We start from the raw sequence: 6,827 nt of genomic DNA, 5'->3' as shown, positions 1-6,827 counted from the left end.
TGCTCCAACCTGCAGTAGCAACGGTGGCAGCAATACTCTGGGATCACGAGCTCACTGTCAAGAGTGGCGGCCAGAGCGATACCCCCGAAGAATTCTCCTTTCCCTACGTGACTTTTAAGTTGCGTGTGTGGGTTCTAAGTCGCTTCAGTTGTGTCCGACTCTTTGCAATCTTATGGACTATAGCCCACCAGACAGCTCTGTCCATGGGATTCTCCAGGCAAGAATACTGGTGTGGGGTGCCATGCCCTCCTCCAGGGGACTCTTCCTGACCCGGGGACCAAAACCGCATCTCTTATGTCTCCTGCACTGGGACGCAAGTTCTTTGCCACTAGCACCATCGAGGAAACCTGACTTCTAGTTTAATCATATACAATTACAAAGAAATTATTCATGTTAATATAATATCTTATATCAAGAATTCTTATTTGTTTTTCTATATTACCAGCACTAAATCTTTCTATATTTTCTTAACAGTCTGTGTTATCCTCTGGGTAAACATAAGTCTCAAACAAATCTCATGGCAGGGACTTCCTTACCTACACCAGCTCATACAACCATTTACCCCAAAGATAAAGAGCACTGGGCAAAAAAGGATGTAGCAGTAAATGTTTGTTGACTGGATTTTCATGAAGATCTAAATTCAGTAGCCTCTTCCTTTCTGTTTCTCTTCTGCAAATTTGACATCATCACAGAAAAATAGGCACTAGACATACATGAGAATTTACAAAGGAATAAATACACATGACCAATAATAATAACATCAAAAGTGTTTAACTGTGCCAGTGCTGAAATAAATATAAATAAGTTTAAGGAAGAACCAATATTTATCTACTAAATCAACCAAAACCATTTAAAAATAATAACATCTAGTTGCTGAGGGGATCATTAGTTATACTGTATCTGGAAAACTGTATGATAGGATGTATCAAAAGCCTTAAAATCTGGTGATTCTTCACCTTGCTGTGCACCTGAAATATTATAAGTCAACTATAATCCAATAGAAACATATATATATTAAGAAAAAAATCTGGTGATTCTTTTCACGAAGGATTTCACTCTTAGGCATTTATCCTGAGGAAATAATCATGGCTGCACAAAAATACAGAAAGAAGGACATTCACTATAGCAGTATCTCCCATTATTTTGCTGTTAACAATAGTCTAAATGTCTAAAGCATAAACTGAGTAAGTAAATCATGATCAACCCATACAGTAGAATACTATACAGTTACTAAAGGTCACATCATGGAAGGGACTGTAAACGACCAGTGTAAATATTGTAGTATTTTACAGTGTGTGCACTTTGTACACTGTGATTGTGTGTGTGAGAACCAAAAGGACATTTCACAAAACGTCAGTAGTGCTAATCTTTGGATGTTGAGATTGCTGCTGCTGCTGCTAAGTCGCTTCAATCATGTCCGACTCTGTGCGACCCCATAGATGGCAGCCCACCAGGCTCCCCCGTCCCTGGGATTCTCCAGGCAAGAACACTGGAGTGGGTTGCCATTTCCTTCTCCAATGCATGAAAATGAAAAGTGAAAGTGAAGTCGCTCGGTCATGTCCAATTGACTCTTCGCGACCCCATGGACTGCAACCTACCAGGCTCCCCCGTCCCTGGGATTCTCCAGGCAAGAACACTGGAGTGGGTTGCCATTTCCTTCTCCAATGCATGAAAATGAAAAGTGAAAGTGAAGTCGCTCAGTCATGTCCGATTGACTCTTCGCGACCCCATGGACTGCAACCTACCAGGCTCCCCCGTCCCTGGGATTTTCCAGGCAAGAGCACTGGAGTGGGGTGCCACTGCCTTCTCCGGATGTTGAGATTATGGGTGATAATTTTTCTTGTTTGTCCAGCTTCCCTGCCCCATCTCCCTGCAGGGGAGGGTCATCTCCAAATCTTTCAGTTAGGATGTATTACTTTAAAAGAAACCGTGATGTATTTTTGAGAAACAATGACATCACACTTTAACTTCTTGCGGAGCCCAGACTCTCAGGCAAGGGCGAGCTCTTGCTTTGCCCCACCTGTGAGATGACTCACTGAGTCCAGAAGTCCAGTCTCCAAGGCCAAAAAGACAAGCTTATTGGGTCACACCCATCCTCTATATTTCATCCATTCAGTCTAAAGTGTTTTACCGAGTACTTGTGTTAGGCACTAGGGACACAATAGTCAGGAGGAGAAGAGAGAGAGAGGAGAAAGGATGAGAAGGAGGGAGGGAAGAAGAAAGACTTCTAATGTACTATGAGGGACTCTGACCTTAACCACATGGTGGCCTGGAGCAGTGCTGTGAATGAGCCCTCAGGTGCACAAGCTTGTTGTAGAGGGAGTTGCCAGGGGTGGCAGAGCTGAGCTCTGAAGGAAGGTCAGGCATTAAGGTGAGGAAGATGAGCAGCCAGTGCAAGGTAACAGGGCGGGCTGGAGACGCTGGCTCAGGAGGGAGCAGGGTTGCTATAGAGACAGAGAGGGGCCTGGGCCAGCAGGGGCTGGGGCAGAAGAGACCAAACCACCGGCGAGTCTTGTGGCCACATTCTGGGGCCACTGAAGGGCTCTGGATCTGAGAGCGGCCGGGGGATCCTAGGAGACACATCCTGGGAGGCAGCGGGCAGACATGAGCGAGAAGAGAGACCCTCACACAGTCACAAGGAAATCGCCTGGTGATGCACAGACTATTTTTAAGTGACTTCATCTTTGACTCCCTGTCGGGGAGTCTCTAATCTTAAGGTTCAAAAGCTCGAACAAAGGAAAGACCAGCTTTTTGAGCGTGAAGTGACAACGCGGGGCTGTGGCTTTCTAACACAATTAAATTCTAGATGAGCAGAGGCCACAGCCATGGAAAGCATGGTTTTGCCTGAAAAGTACAAAGCGCCTTTTTCCCACTTCATTCATCAATAACCCTACAATTGGAGCTGACACATCCAGGCTTCAAAGAGAAAGCAAAGAGCTCAGTTTGTGAATATTAAGCGGCTTGCCGAGAGGTGGTCTGACCCTTACATTTCAGCGGCGTCCAGTGGTGACAGAAAAGGAGCCTAACATTCATTAGACCCCTTCATGGCTGGGCAGCTGCTGGCCACCTTCTGCGGGCTCTCCCTTCTGAACGCTCAAGGGCCTGTTTTCCACGGTGACTTCACATTTCCAGTGGGGAAGAGATTTCTTCTAATGAGAAGGCATTTATGTCCGTCCATTTAGTCACTTGCCATGGGATGCAGGGCCTGGCTTTGGCTGAAAAGAAATGTCTGCAAACTAGATTACTGAGGAACTCTTGAACCTGGCACATGGCACTTCTCCCAGTGTCTGCTTGCCTCTAAAAATGTAAGTATAATTTTTAAAAACAGGTGGGGTCTCACACTTTCCTGGGGGTGACTCTCCCAGAGGCCTGAGAGACTGTGGGAAGACTCTACTGAAGACCCTAGCTGGCTGGCACCAGCCCTATGAGACGCACATGTTACCCACACGACAAACAGTAGATGTGAAAATAGTCAAAGAGCAAAACCTCACCACTCAGCCCTGGAGTGGCGGGGGAGGGGGCACTAAATGCTGTTACACAGGAAGTAGCACAGCTTCCTGCCGTCTGCACAGGAGAGGAGCTGTTTATTTGGTTGCGCTCAACCCGGAAGACGTGAGTGAGAAGAGATCCCACCTGTCCCCTCCCTCTGTAGGGTGGCAGAGATCAGGGTCAGCCCACAGAAGGAGGAAGCAAAGCAGCAGCACTCTAGGAGGGGGAAATACTGCCTAGTATCACAAATATTGGAGAGCAGCCACCGTCCAATACAGTTGACCGTGAAGACACATTGGCGTGGGAGACAGATCCTGTGTAGTCAGAGCTGTCGGCCCACTGTCGGCACGTGAAATATATTAATAGCTTAAGTCAGCCTGAAGCCCCATCCAAGCACTGCAGAAGGGCAGTGTGCGCCCCAAGGCTGAACCACTTTCCCGAGGGCGCTGTACTGCTTTGGGGAACATAGGCTGAGGCATGCGTGAAACCCTGTCCTGTTCTCAGTGCGCACACATACACACACACATACATGCATTCCTGGAGTGTTTAAGTCTCTAGGGAATCCGTGAGGGTCACGCGGTGGCGAGGAAGCACCTTAGAATCCAGTCCCCACAGCGAGAACTTCAGCATCCAATCCATCCTGAGATGACCCTGGGCTCGCCCCACCTGCAGCCCGGCCGCTTGCTACCCGCGCTCCCCCAGGCTCCCATCTCGCTCCCTCCTCCCACTCCTTCTCTCTCCTTTCCCTCACGCTCTGCAGCAGAGCCCAGTCATCTACTGTCATCTTACCTTCTCCTGTGGAGCGGTGTCGCCCTAACTCAACTTCCGTCGTTGAACTCCTGGCCTCAGCCTCCCTCTCATCCTTACAGTCTCTCCTTAAACCTCAGAGTTTTCGTAAGAGCATGGTCACTGACAGCCACCCTAATGAGAACATTCTTCTCTGGCAAGAAAAGAAAGCCACCATTGCCAAGCGAACCTCTGTGGAAAGAAAGCAGCTTGCGACAGGGAAGAAGAGGGTTGTTTAAAAGAGTGGAAGGGAAATCTGAACGAGACAGAACAGTGTGGGGTCTTCAGCAGGGCATGGTCCGGGCCTGGAAGTCAACATCTGAGCTTGGGGGTATATTCAGTCACTATTTACATACACATACTATTTACATGCACGTAACTATTTACATGCACGTAACAATACATACATGTAACATAGTTACATACATGTAAGGACAGAGGATGAGATGGTTGGATGGCATCACCGACTCGATGGACATGAGTTTGAGCAAGCTCTGGGAGTTGGTGATGGGCAGGGAGGCCTGGTGTGCTGCAGTCCGTGGGGTCGCAAAGAGTCGGACACGACTGAGCCACTGAAATGAACTGATCTGAACCATCTTTCGGGGCTTCCCAGATGGTGATAGTGGAATAGAACCCACCCCCAGTGCAGGAGACGTAAGAGATGTGGGTTCGATCCCTGGGTTGGAAGATCCCCTGGAGAAAGAAATGGCAACCCACTCTGGTATTCTCGCCTGAAGAATCCCATGGACAGAGGAGCCCAGCAGGCTACAGGCTAAAGGGTTGCAAAAAGTCAGACGGGATTGAAGTGCCTTAGCACACAGGCACACAATCATCTTTCAAATAAGGACACAAACTGACCCTAATTTTATTTTATAACTAGGAAACAGGACCTTCTCAGTGGATTCTTTGGCCGTCTTCATGAAGCTTCTGGTTAAAGGACTCAACATACTCTGCATTGACTGGACTAGGCGAGCCGTAGCTGATGATTTCAGGCAAGTCCTAGTTCTCAGGAAGCAGGACTCCTTAGAGCAAATGGCTACTCCTCATTCTTTTACAGATGTGCTACGTTTTATACCAAGTGTTGCCTGTCATTTAGCACAGAATATTTTATCAAGAACTTAGATGAGGTTTTGAACAAATTGTACACTCTGCAACAGACCAAGTCCTCTGGTCTAGAGCAGAGCTTCTCACACCGTGGCCCCCAGACCAGCAGCAATGACCTCCCCTGGGAACTTGTTAGAAACGCAAGCCCTCAGCCCCACCACAGACCTCTTGGACTGGGAACTCGGTGTGAACGAGCCCTCCAGCTGAGGCTGACCCCCTCTTAAGTCCGAGAACCACTGCTCCAGACCCACCCCACCTCCAGAGGCTCTCAACAGTCCATATTGAGTATTTCTAGATTCCAGCATCTGCCCTTAGTCTCTCAGTCGTGTCCAACTCTCTGCAACCCCATGGACTGTAGCCCACCAGGCTCCTCTGTCCATGGGATTGCCCAGGCAAGAACACTGGAGCGGGTTGCCATTTCCTTTTCCAGGGGATCTTCTCAACCCAGAGACTGAACCTGCGTTTCCTGCATTGGCAGGCCGATTCTCTACCACTGCACCACCTGGAAAGCCCCTAGATGCCAAAACAACCTCTGAATAATGACTCTTTTCATGGCAAGGTCCTTTGATTTACAAAAGTCTGCAGCCCAGTCCTCAGATGAGCTGGTCTCCCTCTTGGGGCTGCTCATGGGGCATCTCTCCTGCCCGCCCCTCCTGGTCCTCCACCTGGTGGGTGGGGCTGCTCCCAGGGGTGGAGGGGCGTGGCCTCAGCCACTCTTTACCCTGACTGTTCAGAGCTGTCTCAGCAAGGAGCCCTTAGAGGTCCCTAGAGAAAGCCTCCCCGTCCCTGTCCTGGAGTCACTGCTGGCCGCAGGCTCCCAGGGGCCCCAGCTCTCGTCTTGCGCTCTCACCTCCTCAACTCCGTTCACAGTGTGCCGTCCTGCCCACTCGGACCCTGCAGAGCAAGCTCATCTCTTCTCGCAGAAGTTTACCCCTCTCTCCTCTCCTCTATGGTTTTTCCAGTGGTCATGTACGGACGTGAGAGTTGGACTATAAAGAAAGCTGAGTGCCGAAGAATTGATGCTTTTGAACTGTGGTGATGGAGAAGACTCTTGAGAGTCCCTTGGACTGCAAGGAGATCCAACCAGTCCATCCTAAAGGAGATCAGTCCTGGATATTCATTGGAAGGACTGATGTTGAAGGTGAAGCTCCAATACTTTGGCCACCTGATGTGAGGAACTGACTCATCTGAAAAGACCCTGATGCTGGGCAAGATTGAAGGCGGGAGCAGAAGGGGACAACAGAGGATGAGCTGGTTGGATGGCATCACCGACTCAACGGACATGAGTTTGAGCAAGCTCTGGGAGTTGGTGATGGACAGGGAGGCCTGGCGTGCTGCAGTCCCTGGTGTCGCAAAGTGACAGACACGACTGAGCAACTGAACTAACTAACCTCTCCTCTGGGACTCAGATTTCCCCTTGGGTTTCAGAAAAAGCCAGTGGTTCTTCA

The sequence above is a fragment of the Giraffa tippelskirchi genome, chromosome 8, assembly GCF_054371585.1.
Source record: "Giraffa tippelskirchi isolate mGirTip1 chromosome 8, T2T-mGirTip1v1.2.pri, whole genome shotgun sequence".
Classification (NCBI taxonomy): Eukaryota; Metazoa; Chordata; class Mammalia; order Artiodactyla; family Giraffidae; genus Giraffa; species Giraffa tippelskirchi.
This window is presented reverse-complemented; position numbering follows the sequence as displayed.